This window comes from Diplotaxodon limnothrissa, linkage group LG22 (assembly GCF_057381915.1).
Source record: "Diplotaxodon limnothrissa isolate DT_005_m linkage group LG22, D_limnothrissa_male_GT1.1, whole genome shotgun sequence".
NCBI classification, from domain to species: Eukaryota; Metazoa; Chordata; class Actinopteri; order Cichliformes; family Cichlidae; genus Diplotaxodon; species Diplotaxodon limnothrissa.
This window is the reverse complement of record NC_140616.1, coordinates 7,015,440-7,031,393: the sequence shown is the minus strand read 5'-3', so window position 1 is coordinate 7,031,393 and position 15,954 is coordinate 7,015,440. Positions and strand designations below refer to the sequence as shown.

The window sequence follows — 15,954 nt, the reverse complement described above, 5'->3', positions numbered from 1 at the left end:
ATTTCTGATTAGTTTTAACTTGGAATAATTGATTCACACTCTTCAAGTTCTTCTGAGAATAAAACACAAGAATTCAGGTTTAATGTGAAGCTAAAATAAAACTAAATTCACAACATACTTACTCTTAAAATATCAATACGGGCATTTTTCAGCCAGTCCTACAGCAAACAAACACATTATGTTGCTCTACAGTGATTTCTCACTCATATTTCACTAGAAAATGCTTGTTTTTAGATAACCAGTGATCATATTTTAGTGCAAAGACACAGCAATGCCTGCTGCTTTTACTGCTACCCCGACACTCAAACACAAACTGTGTTCCAGCCTCCTATTTGCATCCCTGCTCCTGCACTTTGTCCCTCACCTTACTTTGTCCTCCAATGAGTCCAACCTTGATTTATTCTGATCTCTTTTCATTTCCCCTCTTCCTTTTCTCCCTCAGCTGCAACATCTCACTTGAACTTCCTCGTCTAACCTTCCCCCCTCCGTCCGAACCCGTCGACTCGTTTGCCTTACCCTAATTCCTTCATTCCCTCCTGCCTCTCTCTGTCAAATTTAATCTCTAACATCCCGTCTCTGCCCTCACATTCCCCACCTCTCCCTAAGAATATAACCCCCCACTTACGCCATCTTCAATCCTATGCTGTCCTTTAAAGTCTCAAATATTTATTGAGCTTCCTGAAAACAATTCAACGTGCTGGTGGATTATGTGAAAGCTATTTTTGTGGTTGAAGGTGAGTTAGATCTTGGAAATCTTGTTTGCAAAAGCCCACTCACCCAGACCAGACCCCCTCCTTCACCCCGTAGACTACATATATATATAAAGATGGAAGGAGCCACCATGACATCAGTCCTGTTTTGTAGCCTCAACTTGAAACCAGAGACTGAGGCCACAAAAAGACAAAAAAATCAAGTGAGGTCGTGGAGTTATTATCTCACAGACTTCTATATGCATCTGTCTGAATTAAAAAGTTTTAAGCATTTTCACTCTGACTTCATTCACGATTAGAGAAATATCACAAAAACACAATTTAAGTTATTTCACGAATTTTTAAAAATTACAGATTAATCTTATTTTATAAAAAGCCTCTATCAAATTTTCACACACGCCCCTAAAAATTGTTAAAACTTGATTCTACACCGCTACAAGCCTGATGAGTATCCGGGCTATTTTATGCTAAACCTGAAGAGTGAATTAAACTGAAAATCTTCACGTTTCTCTGTTATTTCACTACTTTTGCACATCTCTCAGTATTTTAGGTCTTATTTAGTTTTCAGGATGGTACTGCTAAGAGTCTTAGCTTCCTAGTATTAGCCTCTTCTCCTTTTTTACCTTCCCAGTGAGGTGCTACTTTGACAAATTATTAGTGGTTTTCACATTAACACTGTCCAGCAAACACAGATTATTTCTGTCTCGGTGCAATGTTAGCATCATTAAAACTCTTATTTGCCCCAGTGTTGTATTCTCGGCCTCACTTTTTTTTGTTGTTGTTGCGTGATCTCTGTAACCCGCCCTCCCTGCCTCCCCTTCTCCTTCAGTAGTGGTCAGCTGCAGCGGTCATGGCACCACTGGACAGCGCTCTGCTAGCACAGGACACATAGACCCGTTGCCAGGCAACAGCAATGAAAGATCACAGTGCGTGCATGTGTGTATGTGTGTGCAGCGTGTGTGTGCATAGCTCACATGTTTTGTGTGTACCTGTGAGAGTGTTAATCATTAAGAATAAACATGTTTCCCTGCCTGTAGCTGAGACTTTGTGTAAGGCAAACAAAGTGGTGCATGCTAATGTCTCCACTGCTGTTTACTCTTTAACAGTACGTATTAAAGGATTATTTGTGCTTTTTTTATTCCAGGTGAGGTTCACATTTTATCACAGTCAGGCAAGAAGAGGGTTAAACCAGAACCAAACAAGTAATGTGCAAAGACTGTGTAATCACTGAGGTTTTTGGTTGGAAATCCTAACAGATTAAGATAAATCAGGATATTTTTGGCTTTTTGGGGGCTTTAAAAACACGTTTTATTGTTCCAATTTCATTTAAACACAAAAGATGAGCTACTTTGAGTATTTTTTTAGTGATATCAACGACTTCTCTTAAAAAAAAATAGGTTTAGTGAGGCTCATCTGTAAGATAATATTCATCCTTAGGTATATTTAGTGACGATGCTGCTTTCTCAGTGCTCCCTGAGAATAAACGAGTAATGTTTTGTGTAGACAAAGATTTGTTAGTGATTCATGTTTGAGTTTACGCACAACTGGAAAGTACTGCATTCGTATGATGTTCTGTGCACCTTGCATGTGTGCGCGCACGAGTCAGAGCGATTACACGGGTGTGTGTGCAGCTGTATGCATGTATGTGAGCGCGAGCACGAGGCCGAGCGCTTTCCGAATATGTCTCCAGAGTGTTTATTATATCCGATACAGTACCTGTTTCTCGCACCACATATTTCTGTGCCGATCGATTCCTCTGACTCCCGACAAGACAATAATCGCACCGCCCTCCCTCTCTCCTTCTCTCCACCATTATTACTGCCCTCCCCAAGGAGCACAACGCTGGGATGGAAACAGAGAAATAAAGGGAGGGAGGACAAGGTGATAGAGGAAATGGCCACTGGGTGTTACTTCCTTTTCCAGAATCCCTGCATTGGGGTAAAAGATGGAGGTGAGAGGATGAGGGAGGAACAGGAGGATGTTGGAGGGGGGTGGAAACAAATGAGCTAGAAGGATGAAGACAACAAGCAGAGGGTGAACATTTTGGGGAATTTTGGTGGATAATAGGGGAGGCTGAGAGACATGACAGAGATGGTTTCAAAGCGAGAAAACAACGGGAGTAAAGGGACAAAAAATTGCAGGGTGGTGATGGTGAGAACAGAGAGATGGCGATGGCGATGGGACAGAAGGGAAGACGCGCGAGAAGCGAGAGTAAAAACAAATGAATGACAAAAAAAATCCACGATGAACAGGTAGCAAAAATGTAGGGATGTGGGTATAATGGCTGAAAGTGGAAAAAATAATGAGGTCTGCTGAAGAGAAATTTAGAGAAAAAGAGGGAATTGTGGCTAGAAAGAGCAGGCGCATGTGAATGGGTGAGTGAAGGGATGCTGGGACAGAGATGCTAAGAAATAACTAAGTGTAGATATTAAAAGGGAAACAACAACGGAGGAAGAAGCAACACAAAAAATGTCAAACATGGGCGATAATGGCAATGAAAGAGAAAGAAATTACAGGCGAGTGCGGCACAAATACAGAAAAAAAATTTATAAAACAGATGTGTGGAACAGAGTGAGCTGCAGTGTGACAGAGTATCTTCACAGGAAATAGCAGGAGGGGAAAGATAGTGACAATTGGGCTAACAAAGATACACAGCCTTGCCTTGATGGTGTGTGTGTGTGTGTGCACGCGTGTGAGAGTGATTGGATGAGGAGGGAGGGGGCAGATTGTGTGCAACACAGTCGATGACAAAATGAACCAACATAGTGGACAGAAAGATGACCAAAAAATGAGACGGTGCAAGAAAGAAGAAAAAAAAAGGAGGAATAAAGGCCGTGGAGGCGAAATGTGCAGGTTTCACGTCCAAACTGACCTGGACCGCATCGTCTCCATCTTTGTATATAAACTTGTCACAAGAAAAGAGTCAGGAATAAAATCATACTCGTATTTATTCCTCCTTAAAATGCAGAGAATGTGTTTTTGCTTCCCCGCAAAATTTGTTGGATTTGATGTTGATTAAAATGCTTAGAAATTTAGCTCAGCTACAAGAAAACAAATATACTGCAACAGGAGCAGGTATATGTCTAAAATACAGACACAAAGACTCGGGATCAACTGGTTTTCATTCTTATTTGTGCTACAGCTATTTCAGCACTGAATCCGAGCCAAAATCCTGCCGTCTCGTTTTCGGCTTGACCACCACATTTATCCGATGGGGGCTGAAAGGATCTCATAAGTCCAAGGATGGCAGAATTTTCTCCACCCATAGAAGATCATATTATCCTTCAATTTGGAGTTATGAGGTTGTCATGTGACCGCGGGGATATTTATGTTCGGAGTATTTGGATTCGGGGTGAAAATCCCAGCGCAGAAAAAAAAAGCCTGTAAATCCACTAAAACCCTCGTTTTGTTTTTGTCACTGTGATGAACTGCGCGCACCTTTAATTGTGATTCCACCTCTCATCTTATTGCTTTCTTTACAAACAGGGAAAGGTCTGCTGGCTCTACAAGTGCAAACAGATGAAGGAGTGACTGAACGAGGTGCGCCGAAACCAGGCCGCCATCCTCTCCTCCAGCCGTGCAGTCCCGGTGATCTATAGTGCGTGCCGCGAGCCGATAGACGGCGAGGTTTACAGGTTTATCGATTGGACCCGACTTAAATTGGCTTCCAATTAAACAGAGCGCTTATTTGACCTCTTTACCCCTTCCTGTCCTCTCCTTTCCTGTCCTGTTAAATATCCCCCCTACCTCCATCTTCTCCTTATTTCCCCCCCACCTTCCTCGCCACTGAGCTTCTCTCCATCGACACATCCATCTCTCGCTCAGTGTAATACCTCTACTCCCTTCCCCCTTCGTCTATGACCATCACCCCATCCCCATTCTCAGTTAACAGCACCTTCCCCCCTCTATTTAAACCCCTCTCTCTCTCTCGCTCATCGCACGGTGCTGCAGTCGTTTCCTCTCTGTCCTTTTCCCCAGATATGATCTTTGCTCTGTTTCTCTCTTACACTTTCTCTCAGTCAATCCATCAATCGCTCCTTAAATAACAACGATGAATTATTAAGCGTATTTATTCAAACAGCATTAATTATAAAATACAGGCAGTGCGTCAGTCGAATCGGCTGTGGACGGAGAGGGAGAAGAAGAAGAAGAAGTAGTGGCAGGAGAAGAAGGAGAAGAAGGTATGGGAAGGAGGAGGGTGAGGTGGTTTATGGTTAGGGTTGAAAATTGGGGAGAGAAAAGAAGAAGAAAGAGGTGAAAAGGGGGGTTAGGAAATTGGTGTGGCTAGCGGAACAGCTCCTCTCCCTCCCCAGCACCCCATCCCTTGCTCCCCACCCTTCCCTTCCCCGGTCTGCTTTGTATTCTGTGGAGATGACAGGGGGAAAGCTTTATTGCTCTGAGTTTGTATCGATCGGGGCCCCGCAGAGGGGGTAGCCAGACCCGCGCACGCTGGAGGCCCCTTCGCAGAGGCCGCCGATTCCTGCCTTCAGCCCCCCTCCTCACCTCACACCAGCCAAACACACCCTTCCCTCTTCTTTCTCCCCCCCCACCCCTTCACTTTTAAAAATGCGTTCTCCTTTTCTTGTTTTGAGAGGTCAAGAGACGAAGCGCGGTGGCTTTTATTTACTTGCATGTAACATCAACGCACCCAAACAACACGGAAAGCCTCGCGCCGAGAACGGAGTGTAAATGAGAGTGAATGAAAACACGAAGACTTTCCACAAGCAGAGGTGAAACGCATTCGCCTGGAGCAGCAACACTCACACGAATACGCTCACATGTAGCAGCACCTCACATGAAGAGGCACACACACAAACACACACTTTGCCCAAACACAATCCCAAGCTGCAGGGCTGAGCTGCTGTCCTGACCGGAGTTGCATCAGAAATCCCTAATCTGGGAGCGTGACCATCCTCAGTTCCAGCAGGCAGGGATCAGGATGCTCCGGGCAGATTCCGAATTTAAGGATAAGATGGGATGGGGATGCAGGTTCTGAAATCACCCCTGGGGATGGAGGTACGGGATGGAAGGGGGCGAAGGAGGAGGGGAAGTCGAGTGGTATGATTTGCCCCCCCCCCCCCGTGCCCTCTTACTGTGCGCCCACCTTCCCAGTGTTTCCAGGGGCACAGGGCTGTTGGACAGACAAGGGGGCAGATGACTCCCTTTTTTAGTCACAGTTATACAGATTCATCACAAGCAGCTGCAGCCGCAGTTTACATTTGGATGCTGGAGCAGCTGGGCGTTAAATCGAAAGGAGCCTACACAGAGTTACAGCTCCTAAAATACTGAAAATATCTAGTTTACTTTCCTTTTTTAAAATCATTTAAGCATTAAATGAAATATAATCCCAAACAGAAACAGAACGATCGCAGCGTGATTATTTTTCCGGATATTTTAAGGCTTTAATGGATCATGATATTAAAGAGAGATGACAGGAAATCAGTGAGGAAAACAGGAAACAAAGGTCACCGACCTGACTCACACCAGAAATGCTGCAGTTCACGGTCAACGTCAACACCTTAAACATCAAGGGACACAAAAACCGATAGATCGGCCTGAAAAATGATGAATTTTTTTAATCCTGACTTTCATCTTTTTTCTGTAAGTGATGAGCAGAAAGTACAACAGAGAATTCTCAACTTTGGCACAACACAATGAAAGTTTTCTATATGCAAAAATTGTTATCTGTCATGAATAATTTACTTTAACAAAAAAAAAATTTGGCGCCGACTTTTGTCCAGAAAGCATGAAGTGGAATTTAATCAACAGCAGGTCAAGGAAGAGGATAAAACCCACAAGATTAGTTAACACGAGTGTACAAAAACTAACTCCTTTTTAAAGTATTAGGATTTTTTTAAAAATCTTGTCCAGCAGATGTTGTTTTTATAGTTTATAATGAAGAAAGGATGAAGATCTGTAGTGACAGTGTAAAAACATCATCATCAGCAGCAGCAGCGATAAAAAAAAGAAAAAAAGAGAGAGATCAATGATCAACAAATCAAATGTTTTCCTTCGAGGCTTTTCCACAGATTTGGGGTTTGGGATTGGGGACGGTCAATCGCCCAGATCTGTAACCTCCTGGCCACCGTCGCCTCCTTCCACTTAACAAATTCCATTTTGTTGAGGTGGGCTGAACGAATCGGCGTGCCAGCCATGGAGAGAGGGAGGAAGAGAGAGAGGTGGTCGGATGGACGGCTGGAGGGGAAAAATGGGTGCTCAAGGCCACCGTGTTCTGACCCCCTCTCCTCCTTCAACTCTTTCTCTGCAGAGTGGCTGTTATCTCTCTATTTTTACACTCCTTCCATCAACAGACCGCCCCAGACCCACTTATGTTCACTCACCAAATGACACATTGACACACACACACACACACACACACATATATATATGTACAAAAACACACACAATTACAGATGTAGACAATGACCGCAGTCCTGCTAAGCCACTGTGAGTCATCAAGTGTGTGTGAGTGTATGCTTTATGCGCGCTATACGAGTTTGTATGTGCACTCTGTAACCTTTTTCAGGCACTGCAAATCACCTGCTGCCCTGCTGTTTGACCAGATCACGAGGGATCTTCTTTGGCGTTAACGCAGGTCTGGAAACGCTCTTCTTCACTTTGTTTTATTTTTCTGAGGATATGTCATAAATGAGGCGATTTCTTTTTCTTTTTACATTTCATTCAGACTTTAATTAACTCTTTAGAAAACAGCAACGGCGACAACAAAAAGACAATAACAGCTCACCGTATACCAAGGTTGCTTCTTTCAGGTGAAAAACTTTTTATTTCCCTGCCTAACACATCAGTTTCACTATTTTATAGGCAAAAATATTTTATTAAAGCGAAAAAGGGAATTATTTCAAATTAAAATTCCTTAAATCAGCTTTGATAATTGCTGCAACGCCTGAAAGTAGAGACGGAATTTTTTTTAAAAATGCCGAAAATAATCACATCAGCGAGGCAGCAAACCCGCGCACACGCACTGACGCGCGTGCGATTACAGGCTTCCAGAGCAGAGATAATTGAAACAACCATAGAGAGGATAGGTGCATGCGTGTGTGTCTGTGTCGTCATATGGATCAGATCCATAGGGGGTCGACTATACAATAACGACCAATTTAATGGAAAAGTCTTTTTATTTTTTTGTGCCGTGGGTGGAATGTGTGTGTGTGTGTGTATATGTGTGTGTGTGTGTCACTGAGATTGCACCACACAAAAGGGATGCCAGCATGATGCCATTTACTTTTCACTACAACAACATGCCTTACAATACGTATTTTCTCATTATGTGTGCTATAATCATCTCCTTTATTTGTATGTGCGTGTTGTGTGTGTGTGTGTGCACCCTGGTTTCAGAGATGAAAGCTCGCCGGCACATGCTGGACCTCCACCAGTGTTTTTTGCAATTCAGACCATTCTTTCCTAAATATACACACACAAACAAACAAACACACACACACTCTCACACTCACACACACACACACAAACCCTGCCTGGCTGACTGACCTACCACCATTTCACACTACTGACCAGTACAAATTGGATAAGGGTCCATTCTCTCTGCACCAGCACACTTCCACACACAGACACAAAGCGCACATGTACACGTATAGACAAACACACACACACGCTCGCACACACACACAGGCGCGCACGTGCACAAACGTGCTGTACACATCAAGCTCAAAATGGCCGAAAAAGCTGCGGTTGGAGTCGGTCTCTCAGTGGTGAGCAAAGTTACAGAGCAGGCAGCGAGTGAGCGCGAGATAAGGAAAAGTGCACGCCGCTTCCTCTTCTCCTCTGCGCTCGACGATTTCTTTTATTTTCCCGTCTTAATGCCAACGATCATCCGTGTTTATGTTATTGAATGAACCTCGTTACGGGACACAGCCTTGTTTGTGTTCTGTGTAATAGTTTTCCTTTCTGCTTTTCGTTCCTCGGCCTTTATCTTTTGTTTTTTAGAGGCTTAAACATACGATGCAGATTTCCTTTTTGCATCCAGTCCTACTTTTCCTCTTTGTTAAAGCACCTCTGTGTGCATTTAAACACGTTTGTTTGCTTTATTAACCATGTGACCTTGCATAGCACCCCTCCCGCCACACGTATCAACAATATTTATATTCACATGCTCAAAGTTCTCACCTCTCTATTCATACTAATGAAGCACTATTGCAAGGCCTGCTTTCAATGCGGCAGCTCATGTAACAATGCAGTGTAGTACAGAGAACACGCTACCCTTTGCTTCCACCGTCCCCTCACAACCATCGGCTTCATAGTGCTATGTAATTATAGCTTGGCCTTGCCATACCCCCCTATAGTGTCTAATTGTGTGGATGCCAGGGCTCCATGTTTCTGATGGTTGCTTTTTTTTCCATTTTTTTGCACAGGTCTGGTTTCACCACAAACAGCTGAGTGGAAAAAAAGGACTGATGTGTTTTCCAGGTTTTATAGGTTAATCTTTCTACACAGAGAGATGTAATCACTAAAGAGTGATCATATGAACCCTTGTTTGAGCTCTTATACTTTTTATTTTTCCACAATTTGTTCAGAGTAGGATAGCATTTAAGTCTTACCCTTATTAGTTTATCTCCACAAATCAACTAAAAAAAGATCCTAGGAAAATGTAATCAGATACCTAATGAAAATCAAACCATTCAAGCAGTTTAACTTAACAAACTGCAGATACTTACAGACATAAAACAATGTCAACATAGTCAAAATAACTAGTTTTAGTTACTGTGTCCAGTTTGGAGGAAAAACAAATAAAATGCATCTTCTAAATGTTTCACTTCTCTGATAAGCTTAAAGAAGTTCTTGTTGAAAACTGTCACATTTTCACATTTAAGGATGCTTAACGGTCTCAGACGCTTTCAGAAAAATAAGTAGAAAATTCATGAATTTCAGCAATGTCAAGTTTTTCCATATTCAGAGAGCATGCCGTTTCCACGTCACAGTGGATCTGTAAGAACAGCCGTTACATGCAGAGACGTGTAGGTAAACAAGAAGTTTTAGAATTCAAACTGTTTCTTTTGTAGCACACTGACAGTCCGTCTCACACCAGGAACAAAAATCAGTAAGCAACTAGTTTTGTAGTTTTACCACTTTATGGAGCAGAAACTGGGCTGAATTGGACCCTTTGGTGGGGACAGTTCTGGCATGCATGACACCTCAGTGGTGTACGAGAATATTTAATGCATGTTTGCACCAGCTGTTTTACAACTACATAATTAAAACATCCTACAAACGAACCTTGGAAATTATTTCATTATTAAAGTTATATTAAAGAGTCATTTTATTTCTGAGTTTAACAGTCTTGATGACCGTAACACATTAATTATCAACACATTTTTTGGTGCAATAATTGGACATATTTTGGTGAATCCTGAGTTAGATAGAAATAGATTCACATATCAGAGCAGAGACGTGTGAGAAGAAAAACAGGACGTTGGAGCTGACACATCTGCACGAACCGACTGATCGCCTGAAATGAGAGCTGCTCACTTCACCTTCAAATGACCAAGCGGTGTCATTTACAGCTCCACTCATATATATTTACACAAACCGCTGTGATAGTTTTAATTAAAAACATGCATCCTAGTATGAACTTGTCAATCTAGCTGTCATATAAATTTTCACAGTTCTTTACAGAAAGTTGCCCATTATTCTGGGAATGATGATGGAAAGTCGTGTGTTGCTGTCTGTGTTGCAGTGATCCAAGGCTAACAACAGACTCAGAGTAGAAAGATTCACGGCTGCAGATACATCACTGACCAAAGTGACGATAAAAATGGCTCAACTTCTTTTAGCTTAAAAATTATTTAAAAAACAAACGCATATATTAGAATATTTTAGATTATCTGTCATAAATGAAGAAAAAAGTATATTATGCTTAACACAAATATCCCTTAAAAAAGATCACGTCTGCACTGCATCGTTATCTTGGTTGCTTGAGGAATTATGATCTATAATCTATAAAAACCACCTAATGTTTATGTGGTTTTGACTGTGCTGGCTGGACTGGAATTAATCCTTCTGATGCTTCAAAAGTATATTTCCAATATTATTGTCATGAAACTGTTATGAGCACTAATTTATATCAGACAAAGCTGTGGAAAAATCTTTTTTTAATCTTCTTAATGACTTGTAAATGGAATAATGCCACTTCATTGGTTCAGAAGCACATTATTGGTCACTTGTGGCTGCTGTGGCTGCATAATTTCAGGATGTCTCTCGTTGCCGTCGGTGGCCGTGTGTTGGTCTAAGTTGGAGCGCATTTGTAAATCTGAATATTTGCACAGCAGCGTGCGTTTGTACACAGAGGCAAGCCACGTGGCCCGGTGTGTTTACATCTGTTGACGGGGCACACGGGGTGATATCTCACGGTAATCAATGAACAAGGGAATGAGAGGGGGGGAGAGGGATAGAAGGGGGGAGGTAAAAAGAAAATCGGTAAGGAAAGCAGGTTATCTCCTGTCATTAACGGAGGGATTCCCGCGCGGAGGAAAGGAAGGAGGGGCAGGCGGGTAGCGCAGGGGAAAGACCTGGATTCATTGAGATAAAACAGCGTGTTTGGCATGAAGAGAAAGCAGACAATTATCTATATTGATTAAAGCCAGCCAGCCAGCTCAGAGAAGACAGAAAACTATGGCTGGATCAATAGTGAGGGAGGAAAGGAGGGAGGGAGAGAGGGATGTAGGGCAAAGGAAAGAGGGATAGCTGGAGACAGTCGAACCGGTGAGGGATTCAGGAGAGACGCGACAGATGAAAAAATTAGTATTACGAGGAGATAAAAAGAGAAAATGAATTAAAGCAAGATGAGGGAGGAGTGAGAGGGAGAGGTGGCAGAGAGCAGATGACTGGCAAGAAATCTCACGGTGAGGGATGAGGTCGATGGATCTAACAGAGAGATAGTAAAAGTGTTAATGAAAATGACGGGTGGGCATTTGATGACTTGGCATGTAATCTATTTGAGGAAGTGAGCGTAAGGAGATCAATAAGTACAAGTGTACTTGTGATGGTCGGATTTAAGATGGCAGCAAAACCGGAGGAGCGGGAAGGGCTTGTGATGGAGGGATGCCGATGAAGGTGAGAGTCCAGGATGAAGGAAAACGATGGAACAAAAGCAGTGAAACTAAAGATCCTCAGAGCCCTGTGTTTGTGTCTGTGTGTCTGTGAATATTACATTACCAGGAAACCACATCTGGATCAAAGACACCTAAAACACCTGTCTCACTTAGACAACAAAGAAAGGACTAAGAACAGAAATGCTAAAATGTGGTAAAAGAAACTGTGCATCATAAAAGTAAATCACAACTACATTAATGGTTAACAGCAACCTAAAGTCAAAGCTAAGCTAAAGACAAAATCTTAATGCTAAACTAGAAACAATAAGAAAAAAAGCAAAAATAGAAACATTACAAGGACTCCCAGAAACTGCAGATCTGCAGCAGAGGGTCAGGCCTCCTTGGATAAAAGAAAATGACTGAAGATGACCTGACTTCTGTATTTTTCCAACACTCTCTAAACAACTGCAATCAACTCGCATCCAAGAAGGTTAGCAAAATGAAAAATGTCCTAATATAGTACTTGTCAAAGTAAAGCCTGCAAAGCCCCGGGATTTAATGATCTATAGTCCTCAAAACAAACTTTGCTATAAATGATAAAACTGCACTGTAATACTGAGATGTAATAACTCTATCAGGGGGAAATTTACATCAAACAACACAAGAATTGCAAGTTATCTTTGGATCAGCAGAAACTAGTGAAATGATTGTCTAATGTTATTAGTTTTAAAAGTTTTAGGATGTTTTCACTCTTCACCCCTTGTTTCTTTCTTTCCTTTTTGCTTTTGAAATGTTCTCTCACTGAGCAGGACTTCCAATTTTTTATGCGCTTTTTGGCTTTATTGTGAAACACTTTGCTTTCACATATAATTACTTAAAGTGATTTATACAGACGCAGCTTTGTTGAAGAAGCATTAGGAATCCTCAAAAAGTTTGAGAAGCTGATCTAACACTATAGCCAGGTGTAAAATATTTCTTGAGCATTTTTTATTTATTTTTTATTATATTGGTTAAAACCCGAGCTGCTCTTTGTCTCTCAGTCTCCCTCACCATCACTTTCCTTAACTCTCCCTCCATTATTTCCTAATTCCCTCTCTCAGCAATTTTGCAGCCTCTCTTCTTTCACTCCCACTTTCATTCACAATTTCTCCATCACAATTTGCCCCTCTCTTCAGTCCTGCCTCTGCCCATTCATTCCCACTCTCCGCTTCTCTCTTCTATCTCTTCTTCCACAGGGTCAGCCTGATGGTCACCAAGGTGCTGTAGTGAGCAGTATGGAGGATTGTAGGTCTGGGGCGAAATGGTCCTTAAATGGCTCTCAAACTCACACTAGCTTTATTGATGCTCTGGCCTGACGCCAGCTAGCCTCAGTGCGCTCCATGTGTGTGTGTGTGTGTGTGTGTATGTCGGGGAGAGTGGCGCTGATTGCTATGTTGATTATACAGAACAGCCCGACACCTTTCTGAAAGCTTCTTAACACAGATGCTGCTAAGAGACAAGACAGAGGCAGGTGGAAAACAACGCCGGCCTGAGTTTAAAAACAGCCAACCCGGTGGATGTAAAAAACATATAAAATGCTCCTGCAAGCTCGACAAAATAAGAACTAAACTTTTGCACTTTGGAGATTATAGTTTTTGTGGGTTTGCTGGTGAATCATGCTGCAACACACTGCAAGTGTTGCAGTGATTCACGCCACGTCCGCCTTTATTATGCATGTAAAATCTAAAATGGGAATGTGGCTTGAACACCTTTCTCCCAGCTTGCAAAACTTTACAACAATGATTTCTTTAATAATGCAAAACATTAGATTTCTTTTTCAAACTAAGATTTAAGCGTTTATAAGAGCATCAGGTGGTACGGGACACCAGATGAGAACAATTGGCATACTGTTTTCTTCTTCGCTGACACAAACAGTAAAGTGTTGCTCTTATAGCTCAGGGTAGGCCTCCAGTCTTTCAGGCACTGAAGGGTGTTGAAAGATTGTTGAAAGGTGCAAAAGCATGAGAGAACAGCGTTATCCTGTTGAACTAATACATTAGATTCTCTTCTCTTGATTCTCATTTGGAAATGACCTAAAAACAATTATATCTAATCGCTGAAAACTTTCAGTTATTAAATGCCTTTTCTTTATTAAATACAGTACAGCAGAGACGTGACAGAAACAGGCGAGTGAGGAGAGGGAGAAAAGACCTGATGACATGGTGAGCATGCTAAACCACGAGGTCACCACGACATCTGGTTCATTGCGATTCCCAGGGCTTCAAATACTGATGTTTAGTCTAAGCTGTGCTGTCTCACACAGGTGTCCTTCTGTGTCGGAGCCGTGAGGAACCAGCCTATGGCAAAAGTGAGACTGGTGACACTTTATAAGTCTCCACTTACAGAGACTTATGAAGGACATTTTGATGCTACATTCAAATAGAGTGGATAATATTCTAAAAACAACCCAAACTCAGAGCAAAGCAAGTAGTTTTTGGTCTCTAAACCTGAAAACGAACGCACATCCTTGTGTCCACAAGTACAAGTGCTGGATTCAAAAATCCACACCCAAAAATAGCTCCCGAATAATGGCAGCTGTTTACTAACCATAACCAGCGATTAAAATCTAAGTGTGATACAGAGAAACAAACACCTAAATGGATCACGAACTGTCTTCTTTGTTGGTGTTTAAATAAATAACCACTACTGCTGCAGTCAGTGCATCAATGCACACGTTGTGTAGATGTGTAATGACAACACTAGCACTTTATATAGCCTCTGTAGAAATTATCCACATATCTCACTTATCTTAACTGCACTACTGTATAGCTCTGTAAATAATCATTCTGTACATACGATAATTCTTAACCCTACAACTGTTTACAACTTGCATAGTTCCCATTTCTGTATAACTGTATATCTCAGATTCTGTAAAGTTATTTATTTCATATTCTGTATAGTTTTTCATATTTATATCCTGTTCATAGCCTGTACATAGCTTGTACTCACTACAGCCTGTACATACCTATAGTTATAGAATATTCACAACATACTTCATACCGTGTACATTATAACATACCATAATAGACCCATTTCTGTAATATACTTACATATCTATATTATTGCTAATAGGGCTGGGCCATATTATACCGTTCACGGTAATACCGGTATAATGTTAGGCAACGATAGGAAAATGAAATATCGCGATAGAATGGGAGTAAAACGCGCGTGCGCAGTGCCTTTGTTTTCATACGCACATGGCCGATTGTTGAGTGAAACAGATGAACCAGAATTGGTTTGTAAAAATGGTGCAACTTCCGTGATGTGGAACTGGTTTGGTGTTTGTCCATCAGATACACAACAAAGCACATTTTTTTGCAGAACATGCAAGCGGCCGTTGTTATTGTCATATTTGTCGGACTAAGATGCTCTTAAATCTGGGAGTAATCTGGGTCCTAAACTCCGTATGCTTCAGGTCAAACAACACTGCAGCATCACTTAGAGTTAAAAACTGTCTAAATTCTTTCATCTTTAATAAAACGATCAGCATTGCTGCTTTACCAGGTGTAACTATGAAGTTTAACTTCCAGGCATCCATGAAAACAAAAGTTATTACATTTAACGGAGTTAGAAGTTAGCAGGAAGCTAGCGGAAGTTAGCTCGCTAGTTTCGCTAGTTACCTAAGCATGATATTGCATGTTCTGACTGAGAGATTTCTGAAAAAAATCAAACGTACAGCTCTGCTATCACTTCCAACATAAATGAAGACGGGAAACTAAACAGCAGTGACGTTTGTAGGGTTACTGAAGTTGGGCTAGCTGGTATATAATGATCAGAGGTGGGACCAAGTCATTGTCTTGCAAGTCTCAAGTAAGTCTCAAGTCTTTATCCTCAAGTCTCAAGTCAAGTCTCAAGTAATGTCAGGCAAGTCAGAGTCGAGTCTCAAGTCACTGGTGTAAAAGTCCGAGTCAAGTCACAAGTCTGAAACTTTGAATTTCAAGTCCTTTCGAGTCTTTAAAAAAAAAAAACGAAAAAATAATGTTGCAGTTATGCTAAATGTAAATATTAGACCATGTAATTTTAAAATCTGTGTTTTTCTCAACACATGACAAAATAGTGAACTTAGAAAATATACACAAATTGTGAAATTGCACCTCTTTAAAATGCAGCTCAATTAAACCTAGCTCCAAGAATAATTTTCA

General features: G+C 41.6%; 1 protein-coding gene across 2 annotated transcripts in view; it reads right to left on the bottom strand.

Moving 5' to 3' along the window:
- Positions 1–15,954, bottom strand: part of pou2f2a (POU class 2 homeobox 2a) — a 66,500-nt gene that overhangs the window by 18,582 nt on the left and 31,964 nt on the right. The window lies entirely within an intron of this gene.